This window comes from Camelus dromedarius, chromosome 3, assembly GCF_036321535.1.
Source record: "Camelus dromedarius isolate mCamDro1 chromosome 3, mCamDro1.pat, whole genome shotgun sequence".
Taxonomy (NCBI): domain Eukaryota; kingdom Metazoa; phylum Chordata; class Mammalia; order Artiodactyla; family Camelidae; genus Camelus; species Camelus dromedarius.
Window position 1 is genome coordinate 36609150 of NC_087438.1, and position 13365 is coordinate 36622514.

The window sequence follows — 13365 nt, forward strand, 5'->3', positions numbered from 1 at the left end:
AGTTCTGGTCAATCAGACATAGTCTATGGAATGGAAAGTTCTTTTCGGAAAAATGTTGCTCTTTTAAAGAAAGACGTGCAGGGGAAAAAAGTCTCATTTCTTCTGCTGAACGTTGTTGTATCTACATGTAACATTAGAACTATGGGCAGCCATCTTGTGACTATGAGGCATGTCAGCCTGAGAATAAGTCAAAGAGGCAAGGATGGGAGAGCAGAAAGATAGAACAAACTTGGGCCTTGGGCCTAACATCATCTAACAGCTTTGATTAACCAGCCCTGGGACTTCCCTATGGTGAGACTTCTTACATGAGATAATCTTCTTCTGTGAGATTAATGTGACTTTAAGGCTATCTTTAGTTTGGTTTTGCCTTACTTTCAGCTGACAGCAACACACCAGATGCAAGCATCAAATGGATTATACTGTAACCTAGGAACTGGCAAACTTTAGGCCTGCAAACAGCTGCCTGGTTTTACAAGTAAAGTTTTATTAGAACACAGCCTCACCCAGAGACCACTGGCTATGCTCTTTTGCATCACAACAGCAAAGGTGAATAATTATGATGTGGATCAATTGGCCCACAAGCCTAAAATTATGTTATCTGACCCTGTAAGAAGAAGTTTGCAAATTTTGGCCATTCTTAAATACAACCATTCTTTTATTGTTGGAGATTATTTTTCTAGTTTGTTGAAAAATGATCTTCTTTACACAAGTTTTTAAACCTGTCACTTGGTCATATTTCTGCATATAAGACCGAGTGCTATACATAGAGAAAGAGTCCAATAAGAAAAGAAATAATGCAGGCATGGGAACAATTTACAATCATCTCCTAGGTCATCTAGGATCTTATCAGAGTCTGCCAAGGATTGTGGCCAATGTGTGAGATTGCATTTTCCACCTATAAATAAGTACAGGTGACTAAAACAACTAAATTCAAAATTATAGCCTAATCTAGAAGAACAAGAAAACAAGACTTTCTTTCCCTATTTTAAGTTTAAATCAGCCAAACTAAACTTCCTCCCAGGCTGCTGGTGGAACTTACATCACAGTGAATGTTATTACAGCTGAGAGAGAAAGGGCCCTGAACCCAGTTTCCAGTAGGCAAGCTTGAAGCACCCTACTTCACAGATGCAATCTATGCTGGGGAGATAACTACTATTTAGTATATAAAGCAGGACTCAAATTGTATCATGTTAATGGAGCCAACTGTGTATTTACTGATGTTTGACTCTATGTCACATCCTCTCTCAATTAAAGAAGAAAAATGTCACTTCTTTTTAAAAAGGTCCCCAAACTGCACTGTGCTCTGAAGGCACCTTCCTTTAAGGGACCTGGTGGCAGGCAGTCCTACATTTAGAATTGTGGCTGCACAAAAGCAGGCTGCAGGAGGGAGTCACTGACCAAATAACCCTTTGAACTTCACAGGAAAGTCAAGCTGCAGCTGCCCCCAACCAGACATTTCTACTGGCTTTCCCAGAAGCTGCTCGGGGGTATCTATGGATACAGAAAGAACAAGATGTTTGCATCTCCTAACTTTCTGTAGGGACTTCCAGGTTGCCCCTGAGGCAAAGCCCAAATTAAACTGGTGAGGTGCATAGGGACCTGAAATAATCCTTGAGGATGAGCTGCACCTTGCCCTTTTGTCAGGAGGAGTCATCTAGGACGACCCTGGCATCCTGGAGGGAGTCCTGAGTGAACAGCCCCTGAAGGCAAGGCTCCATAAATGCCCAGGATCTGGCGATGCTACACACACACACACACATACGCGCGCGCCCGCGCGCAGTGTTCCAGCCTCAGAATATGATCAATAGAGACAGAGAGTTTCAACTCCATGAATATTCAACAAGAATCAATAAAAGTGCTTTTGGAATGCTCCCATCTGGGACTTCCAGCCTGTGCCACAGTTACTTTCTTTCCAAAACATCTGATACAGCAGCCTTCCACTTCCTTTTCCAAAGAATGCTGGACCTGTGTTAGGTTTTCCATATCAACTGTGCAAAACAATGACTTCTCCCCCTTCATTTCTTAACTGAGACAGACATTAAAAATGTGTAAGTGAGAAAGCATTCATTTTATTGAAGGTTTTCAATTCTTGTAATATTTAAAGTAAAAATGATAACTCATAAACAACTGAAGTAAATAAATTTTTTGAGTTAAGACATTAAGAAAGGAGCAGTTAAAACTGAAGCACCTTTCCCTTAATAACTTGAAAGGGCTTTTGTACACGTTATCTGCTATCTCACTTTAATTTTGATATACAGCCCTATAAAATGAGCAGAGATAAGTACTGTTTATTCAATAGCTATTGAGGCTCAGAGTGATTAAACGACTTATAAAGGTTGCATTGTTTCCTTGTTAACCATGTTTATGATTATTAAAGTAGTCTGTGCTTCCAATATTTTAAAAAACAGAAACTTAGAAAAATTTAGAAAACTATCCATTATTTCATAACTTAAAAAAAAACCCTCAACCAAATAAAGGAGTCTGACTTGGCAGGAAGGTACGGATTTTACTATCAGACAGATAGATGTGCACAACCATCTGTAGTTTCAGAAAAGTTACTTGGCCCTCTGAGCCTCATTTTCTCATCTGTAAAATGGGCGTAGTAATAGCGACCATGCAGGATTGCGGTGAGAATTAGAAATAAAATATACAAAGCTTCTGGAACATCATGGAGCCATAATAAATAGTAGTTATTCACATTTGTGGGTATTTTCTTCCAGGATTGCATTCGGACATCAGTTGTTTGGGTTTTATATTTACTTTAAAATACTTCTTATATACAATGTTCTATCACAATACAAAAATTTATAGACATATACTCTTTATACACAAACTCTTTATAGACATTACTGCTTAAGAGAAAGTGCATATACAATCTTCCACAAAAATAATCCCTACTGCTGGACATAGAGGAAGTTTTCCATCTTCACTCTTAAAAATAACACAAAAATCTTTATGCTAAAGCTTTGTCCACATTAAATGCTCAGGATCAATTTCCAGAAGTAGAATGAATGGGTCAAAGGCCCATGGTCCTTGTGTTCTAATTGCTTTCTAAAAGGATTGTACCAATTCTCACAAGCAAAGCAGTTGAGAAGAGGGTCATCTCACCTCACTCTCACTAGTCTCTGTCTCCATCACTCTGGAAACCTGTGAAAACATGGTCACAAGGAGAACATCTCTCTGGTTTTGATTTATGTTTCCTTAGTTGAATGATGTTCAGTGAGGCTGAAGTTTTCCAAATATTCGTTAAGTTTATTTGCAAATTAATTGTTCTTTTCCCATTTTTGAAATCTTAGTGATTTTCCTATAGATCTATGTAAGTTCATTACATATGTGAAAAATGTGAACCCTGCTGAGTGACCTGTCACTAAGTCAAATAGGCAGGGACAAACAAGACAGCAATGACTGTGAGGGAAGGACTCTATCACAGGGGTCACTGGTGAAACTACTGGGTCCTCAGGCAAACTGGGCCCATGATTTCTTCAACTCTCTGAAGGTGTGCAGCTTCGAGAAAGTCAGGAAAGAGGGAGAGAATCACTTCACTAGCATTTGTTGAGTATTAAACCTGACTATTCAATCTCCTATGCGCCAGGTATTTATTGAGCAACTACCTGATGTCAGGATTGTTCTAAATGCCAGGGATGCTACAATGAAGAAAAGAGATGGGGTCTCCACTTTCACAGAGCTTATTTACTGAATGCTTCCAGAGGGTCAGGTGCATTTCCAAAGGTCTTCTCATCTGTCACCTCAAGAACCCTATGTGGTAAGTATTACTATTCGTATGTTTTTCAAGTATGAAAACTGAGTCTCCGAAAGTTTCTTTTACTTGGTCAGCAGCAGATAGCAAGCAGTTTAGTGATAGAAGCAGGGTTTGAACCCAGGCACCCAGGTTCCAAATCCTACATGTTTTTACTATCCTAATAAATAAGACAAAACCTCAAGTACAGGCAGTCCTTGTGCAGTGCTGTAAAAATGACCTAGCAGGCTGAAACTGTGCAAAATGAGCTTAATAATCACTGGGGAAAATTACAATTGTTTGCTGACTTTTAGAAATCTTTATCAAAATATTAAAAACACTCCAACTGCCAGTTATAAATATATAGGGAAATAAAAAGATAGCAAAACAAGTATTTATTTAGCACACTGTAGTTTTTTTTAACACTTTATTGTGGTATGGTTCCTATACAGAAAACAACACATATTTCAGATGCACAATTTGATGAATTCTGATAAATGCATACACCCATGAAACCACCACCACAATCAAGATAGCTAACATTACCATCACTCCCCAAGAGGTAGCACACTGTAGTTTTAACAGATTGGAAATACTGAGAATTAAAGTATTTTATTTCTTTGTAAAGACATTATCTAGAGGAATTAGAATGGTGTTGGTCTTCTTGTCATATAACCTACAGTACAGAGTGAGTATCTTGTCTATGCCTTGGTAAATTGTCAGTCTCTCCTAAATTTAGATCTGCTTTTACCATTTTATCCTTTGCACTTTTAATGCCATGAAGTATCTGATAGTGTTTAATGTGTTTTTGGTTGTTTCTTTGTTTGGTTGGTTTTTTGCTGGTGTCACTTCCTCTAAGACATCTTCATCTTTTTGTCATTTTCCTCATTTATGGCAATAAGTTAACCTTCACTAAGTTCCTTCAGTTGCTTATCTTGAGTCTCTAGAATGGCTCCAGTGTCAACATTCCCATGCTCAGCTATATTTTCTAACTCCATTTACATTCCATTTAATTTTATTTACTACATTATCACTTTTTCTTTCTTTCTTCCCTTCTGTTTTTGTTGGCAAATCATTCCACTGACTATCCATTTTTGTAAAATGCCACATAGGTTATCATTGGAAGACAAGGAGGCAATCCAACTACACACTTTGCTGTCCATGTGTAAACTGAATAACAGAGGCACAGTGTCCAGTCATCTACAGAGTTTGAAAGAAGTGGCATAATTGGTAAATACTTATGGTGAGGCATATATTTAAGAAGTGATGAGCTCACCACTTCTTAAATATGTTCCCTGACAAGTTAGCACCGAAGTTTGTACTTCATGGAGGTACTCACAGTTCATATACCAGGGTATATGAAACATGTTGCTCGCAGAGACTGGTTTTATTTAAATAAACTAACTAAATTTTGCTGACTGAAATTCACACACATTGGAATCCTGCAAAATGAGGACTACTTGTATTATCTTTGGGTTTCTTGGCACTGGGTCTTGCATAACTGTAATAGTGAAATGATAGCACTTTTTAAAATGTTTTTATTGAGTTATAGTCATTTTACAATGTTGTGTCAAATTCCACTGTAGAGCACAATTTTTCAGTTATACATGAACTCTTTTTTTCACTGTGAACTACCACAAGATCTTGTATATATTTCCCTGTGCTATACAGTATAATCTTGTTTATCTATTCTGCATATGCCTGTCAGTATCTACAAATTTTGAAATCCCGGTCTGTCCCTCCCCACCCCCCACCCCTTTGGCAACCACAAGTTTGTATTCTATGTCTGTGAGTCTGTTTCTGTTTTGTATTTATGGTTTTTTTTAGATTCCACATATAAGCTATCTCATGGTATTTTTCTCTTTCTTTCTGGCTTACTTCACTTAGAATGACATTCTCCAGGAACATCCATGTTGCTGCAAATGGTGTTGTATTGTCAGTTTTATGGCTGAGTAGTATTCCATTATATAAATATACCACATCTTCTTTATCCAGTCATCTGTGGATGGATATTGAGGCTGTTTCCATGTCTTGGCTGTTGTAAATAGTGCTGCTATGAACATTGGGGTGCAGGTGTCTTTTTGAAGTAGGGTTCCTTCTGGATATATGCCCAGGAGCGGGATTCCTGGGTCATATGGTAAATCTATTCCTAGCCTTTTGAGGAATCACCATACTGTTTTCCACAGTGGTTGCACCAAACTGCATTCCCATCAGCAGTGTAGGAGGGTTCCCTTTTCTCCACAGCCTCTCCAGCATTTGTCATTTGTGGACTTTTGAATGATGGCCATTCTGACTGATGTGATGTGATACTTCATTGTAGTTTTGATTTGCATCTTTCTGATAATTAGTGATATTGAGCATTTTTCATGTGCCTATTGATCATTTGTATTCTTCCTTGGAAAATTGCTTGTTTAGGTCTTCTGCCCATTTTTGAATTGGGTTGTTTGTTTTTTTCTTATTATGTCATATGAGCTGCTTATATATTCTGGAGATCAAGCCTTTGTTGGTTTCATCATTTGCAAAAATTTTCTCCCATTCCATAGGTTGTCATTTTGTTTTACTTATGGTTTCCTTCGCTGTGCAGAAGCTTATAAGTTTAATTAGGTCCCATTTGTTTATTCTTGCTTTTATTTCTATTGCTTGGGTAGACTGTCCTAGGAGAACATTTTTGAGATGTATGTGAGATAATGTTTTGCCTATATTTTCTTCTAGGAGGTTTATTGTATCTTGTCTTATGTTTAAGTCTTTGATCCATTTTGAGTGTATTTTTGTGTATGGTGTAAGGGACTGCTCTGGCTCCACTGATTTACATGCTGCTGTCCAGTTTTCCCAACAGATAGCTCATTTTAAAGAAGACAACATTGATTTTATTTTGCCAAGTTGTTTCTTTCCATCCTATAAAATAGCAGGGTGTGGCCACAGAATGCACTATTGTTTAATCATTCTGTTGAAAATCCAGTCCACATATCTTTTCTCCTCACCCCCATGGACCTGCTCTTTTAGGATGATTCCATCTAGCTTACAAAGTAGTAGTGAAGTTATTTCCTGTCTTCATGAAAAACACTTCCATCCTCTCCCTGCCCCGGGGGAGGAAATGGAAAGAGAATACTTATCCATCACAACAGGATATAGAGCTGTGTACCTGGGTCCTCCCCCATGTCTCAGATTTAATGCAGTCATAACTCAGGCACAAATCTAAGCAATATGCCATATGTGCAGGCCCCAAGAGAAATCAGAACAAGCCTGCAGGAAGTTAGGCAGGACAGCAAGCCCCAAAGACATTGAATTATCTTTGCTTCAATATTCCATTTCCTGTGTGGCCTGGTTTTCATGGGACTCTACATACATCAGTGCAAGGGGTGGGTTTGAGGGCATGGAATCTGCATTTGTCTCATCCTGGTGCAGATAATACTGTTAAAGTGAGAGGATGAACACCAGGAGGTAGGGGTGCAGGAAAAGGGAAGAGCTAGGGCTGCCAGGATCAGAGTGCATGCTAAGATCATCATGGTTGGACTGAAGTATGTAGTAATGCGAGAGTGTTTTGGCTGGCATTTCCCAGAGGCTGATCCTGAATGCAAGTAGTTAATTTGGGTGGCTGTGCCAGAAAGACCAGGAGAGTGGGGAAAGCAAGGAAGTTATATAGAATATGTTAAACAGCAGGTTGCTAATGTGGGCAACCAGGGCTGAGTCACCCTGGGGGACTCTGTGGAATAATGTAGAACATGCCACAGAGTTGCATGTCCCTCACTCAAGGGACAAGAACGCTACTGAGGACAGCTCAACTTCCTGGTTGAGGGCTCCTTGCTGTCTTTTAACTTTTCAGCATGTATGGTCTGCCCTGCATGTAACAGAACACACCCCCAGAGGCCAGAGGAAGCCTAGAGGCAGTCATAGATTCTTGCAGTAAAAATCCATCTGAAGTATACAAAATGATGAGTACCAATGGATTAAAGTAGAGCATCAACAGTGTCTGCTGTTGGGTTACAACTATGGGCTAGGCACTGTCCGAAGCATTTTGTATGTATTAACTCATTAATACATGAAGCCTCCAACACACCTACAAAGTAGGTAATATTATTATCTTTTTATAAATTAGGCACAGAGAGGTTAAGTAACTTGCCCAAGCTCCCAGGCTAGCAATTGGCAGAAGAAAACGATACAGTAAGGTTCCATGTAACCTCTACACCATATTGCCAATATCCTCTGCAATACATGCTTGATCTTCTCTATTTCCTTTGTTTTTCCATAAACTCGCTTAGATTTTTAGGCTCACTGTATGGCTGTGGAATAGGTTCATTTTTAAATAGGATAAATGAACAGCATTGAGTAGAGCAAGGCACTTTACATGAACAGGGTTCCCAAGAGTGTAAGGTAACAGCCAATCCTGGACAGGATAACTGGGCTTATACATAAGGAAGAAACACTCTTTTCTTACTTAAGCCACTGTGTTTGGGAATCTTGTCATTACAATGACCCAATGTGTATCCTAACTAATACACAGGATACTGTTGGAGTTTTAGCTATGGCTCCCAGATACCAAACACAAAAGAAGACAGGTGGACCCAGCCCTGCCTGAGACCTTACACGGGAGGAGCTGAGTTAGCATCTATGTACTTGCTTTCCTGCCCTGGTTGGTTGTGCATGTTTCCTCTGCTTTGACTAAAAGATGGCTCAGCCTCTTCTAGAGTTCCCTTTCCTCACACAGGGAGCCGGTACAGGAGACCACATGATTAAGTCCTCTTTGGTTCCTCCACAAGTCACTGCTTGATTTCAAGTCTGCCTCACCAAACCAGTCCTGAGGTCTCTGTGCCCAGAGCTGTCAGCAAACCTCCCACTCCCTGTTTGTGTTGGCTTGTGTCACCATGCCATGCTGGAGGTGTCGGCTAAAGCTGTTTACTGGCTCCATTTAAAAACACCTTGAGGTGTTCTTAAAATTCTGCTTTGAGCAGCAATATGGACAGGGATGGCAATGAGGCACAAAAGTAATAGAGATAAACAGAACAGAACAAAATGTAATCACATTGTAATGAAATCACATGGAACAGTATGAAGGAACTTTTGAAAAAGCGGTATGTTATTTAAACCCATATGCATATATGCACATTTATATACATATTTGCACACATATATATGTATACGTACACACATGTATAATTTTAGGAGGTTTTTATGGAGCTCATCCATCCCCACCATAGGCCATGTCCCAGGCTAAGTACAAATCCACTGCATATTCCTTTAGGCTAAAACAACTGAAAAATAGTGGACTTAAAATATTAGTTTAATATGCTCAAAAAATAATAGCATCTAAAATCAGATTCTTATTGCAAAAGCTACCACATGAGCTTCCCTGCTGACTTTTGCCTACATCTGATAGCGAGATGTGGGCAGAACCAAACCATACAAAGCAAAGGGCTCAAAATCGGCTCACATAGAATCAGCAACTGCCCCAGTTAAAAAAGTTCTTGTCCAATCTCCAAAAAACAAAGACTCATAGAGGAGAAGATCACAAAGCTAGTCAGTGGCAGAATCAGGGCCAAGATCTCTCTTCTATGCATCACGGCACCTCAATGGTCTTCCAACTTCAGTATTCTTACTTTACGATGTTGTGCTGCAACACTGCGTTAGAGGGAAACTGAGACATAGTCTCCCTCACTCTCCACCACCCTCTTACTTCCTAGAGTCATAGCACCCTACCACCTGCCTTATCCAACTCTGACCTATGGGAACTGGCCACTTGTCTGCCCTAATGTGGGTGAGGACTAGTCAGAAGGGCAAGTTAAGAGGGAAGTCAGGAAAGAAGCCAGGCACGCTCGCCTTTACAAGTGGGGAAGCCGAAGCAACAATGACAGGAGAATCCAGCACTGCCTCCCTTCTGCAGCCCAAGAACCACATCTAGGCGTCCACATCTCTGCATCCCATGGGCTGGCACACAGTCTGTCTTGGATTGAAACTGTGAGCACTAGAACTCACTGTCTATATCTTCTTTCTCCCAAGAGTTAAATGAACTTACTAAGTGTTTCTAGAAGTCACTTAAAAGGGGGGCTTGTGACCCAAGCAGAAGAGCGCTGTGTGGGTTTTGCTCTTCCTCTGGAGTGACTCTGTAAGAAAACAGCTTGCTTGAACCAAGGCACTAACATTCTTCAGCTCCGAGGTAGGCACAAATTCTCTTGCCAGAGTGACCCACAAAAAGCCAATGTTGATGGGACATGAGTTCCTTCTACCTGGAAAAGAAGGGTCTTGCTCCTGATGAGTTAGGAGGGGACAGGGCAGGAATATGAACAGTCCTTGGTCTGCAGTCATTATCAGTAACAGCATCTATTCTCAACCCTCACCCTAGCAGCGTTTCTTAATGTGACATTTGATCATTGTTTAAACAGTTATTGTAATTTCAAAAAACACATAGGAGCTTGTGATCATGATTATCACTTGGTGATCATTCTCGTTTATGACTTTAAAATGTAATCATACTGAAGTAAACCCCTTAAAAGATAAGAAGTGGAGCAGATTAATATGTGGCACATTAGCATTGGTCTTTGTCTCTTTTTGATTAATCTAAATATGTTCTCAAAGCACTTCTTAGGGGGAACCAGAGACATGTGAAGTGTTTAAAGTACCACACCCCTAAGTCCTTTGATTCTTGGCTATGGGTCAGTAGGCTGGTATTATTCAACCCAGGCATACTTGGAAAATGTAGCTAAAGGACTGACAAGTATGGAAGATCTAAAATGGATATTATACCCATGTAAGTCTGAATTTCATCAAAGGACTATAAAAAGGGGAAGATTAAAGAAATAAAGTATATTGCCTAACTATGTGTTAGGCACTGTCCTGAGTGCTTTATATATAACTTATTTAAGCATCATAACAATCCCATGCACTAGGTACTATTTGTCCCATTTTACAGATGGGGAAGTGGATAACCAGCATGGTTAGGCAACTGACTCAAGGCCACTGAGCTATGAACTACGTACATGGCAGTTAGGAATTAAGTCAAGAAAGTGTGACTCTAGATCATATGCTCTTAACAGTATGTCATATTGCCTCTCAGTGCCAAGAATACAAGTGCTATTCTTAAAATAAAATATAACATTTTGAGGTGTGTTCATTCATTTAATATATATTTACTTCATACTAGGAGCCGAGGATACAGACAGTTGAAAATGACTAAGTTCCTGCCCTATGGAGTTAAAAATCTAATTGTATAGATGAGAATTGCATGGAACAAAAAATAATCATAGAAATAAATAAAATTAATGTAAGCTGTGATAAGTGCTATGAGAGAAATGAAGATCCTAAGATATTAAATAAGGGAGGGGATTCTCATCACCTAAGTTCTCCAAGGAAAGCTTGGCATGGGATTGCATGCAGGTAGTTTATTTGGGGAAGCAACCCTAGAGAAGAGGAGTGGGGAACAGAGAAAGAAAAATTAAGAGCAAAAACCCAAATTAGGGTATAGTCTCAAGTTGGTCACTGCTGTGGTCCATGGGGGATCCTATTGGGACACTCAGGAACCATATAGCATGTGCCTCAAAAATGTCCACCTGAGGGACTAAAGGGAGAAGCACTGGCCCAGCAGCTCCCATGGGTCATGTGTCGTCAATTCCCTCCCATTCCCAGGCTGTGCATGTGAAGCTCCCACTGCAGAATCAGAGAAAACCTCGAGCAGAAACCAAAAGAAGTCAGGAATAGCTGAGGCAAGGTGCTGGCAGGTGACACTTGGGCAAGGCCGTTGCTGTCACAATGACCGGTGTAAGAGGTGGGCTGAGATGACTTCATTAGGTGGACAGGTCAGAGAAGGTTCCTCCGTGGAAGAGCCTTCTTGGCTGATATCTAGAGAAGAGAAGGAACTAGAATAGCAATAGAATAGGGAGAAGAGCATTTTCAGGCACAGGAAACAGCATGCTGGAAGGCCCTGAGAAAGAACTTGCATTGTTCAGGTACTGAAAAATCAGCATAGCTGTGGTAAGGGGGTGAGGCAGTTCAGGATGTTAGAGTAAGGACAAAAACCAGATCATGCAGAGCCTTAGAGGCATGATAAGGATTTTATTTTAAGTTAATAGGTTGACAGTACTATTGACCAAAGTATACTACTGTACGGGGGCCAAGAGCAAGGGCTTCCCTCAAAGTTAGGGCAGGGCAGACGGCTTGTACTGAGCTGCAGAGCTGGGGTCAGTAGGCAGGAATGCAGTCTCCAACACATTGTCCATAAGAAGAACTTAGAACCAAAACTGGGATGGGACCAGGAGCAGGACTGGATGGATACTGCTTGAGGAACTCCTAAGAGCCAGAGGGCCTTAATTTCCTTTGTCTGATGTCAGTATTGATCATCATGTAAAAGAAAATCTTAAATCTCCAGGATTTGGGAGAACAGGAACTCTGAAAGTAACTGGGGGCTTCTGAGTCTCTTTCCTTAAGTTCCATTTTCATCTTTCCCTGGGAAATCTTTTTCTTTGATTTCTGTCGCAACTGCTGTGCTGGGCCCAAAGGGAGGCATTAACATTCTGGTCCAAGCCTCAACAAAACACCTTTCCCTTGAGGTATTTGTTGAACAGGAACTGCCTGTCTATGTTTATTTAAGCATATTTGCCACATGATTAATGAGCAACATGAAATGCTTATACCTGGGAATCATTAAACAGGTAATCTCCATTTCCCTTGCCTACCTGACCTTTTCTTAGCTTACAGGTACATCAATACACATCCTGGGTCTGTAATACCTTTTATGGTTGTGTTAGTCAGAGTAGGCTAACTGCTAAACAAGAGTAAAATTCTAGTGGCTTAATGCAACAAAAGTTTATTCTCATTCCTGTCCCAGTCCCATGCAAGACTGCAGCAAAGCTCTGTTCCACACAGTCACTTGGGGATCCAGGCTCATTTCTTCTTCTTCTTTTTTTTTTTTTTAAATTAAAGTACAGTTTACAATATTCTGTCCATTTCTAGTGTAAAGTATAATGTTTCAGTCATACATATACATACATATATTCCTTTTCATTTTTTTCATTATAGGTTATTACAGGATATTGAATATAGTTCCTTGTGCTATATAGTATAAACTTGTCATTTATCTATTTTATATACAGTAGTTAGTATTTGAAAATCTTGAACTCCCAATTTATTCCTTCTCACCCCCTTTCTCCCCTGGTAACCATAAGTTTGTTTTCTATGTCTGTGAGTCTATTTCTGTTTAGTAAAAAATTTCATTTTTGTTTTTGCTTTTTTTAGATTCCACATGTGAGTGATATAATATGGTATTTTTCTTTCTCTTTCTGACTTACTTCACTTAGAATTATAATCTCCAGGTCCATCCATGTTGCTGCAAATGGCATTATTTTATTCCTTTTTATGGCTGAGTAGTATTCCATCACATAAATATATCACAAATTCTTTATCCAGCCATCTGTTGATGGACATGTAATTCCTCCTTATAGTCCCACTTTCTTCTCAGTCTTTGAAATCATCTCCATTTGGCCATCAGAGGAGCAGAGAGAATGTATGGGAAAGGTGCCACTGCTCTTAAGCGAGGCATGTTCACTCTGATGAGAACAAGTCTCAAGGCCTACCTGATGCACAGGGATTGAGAAATGCCATCAATCGGGAACCCAAGAAGAAAAGAGGACCTTGCATGTCAG

General features: G+C 39.9%; 1 protein-coding gene across 1 annotated transcript in view; it reads right to left on the minus strand.

Annotated features, from left to right (window-relative positions):
• ANKRD55 (ankyrin repeat domain 55) overlaps window positions 1–13365 on the minus strand; it is a 376849-nt gene that overhangs the window by 249978 nt on the left and 113506 nt on the right. The window lies entirely within an intron of this gene.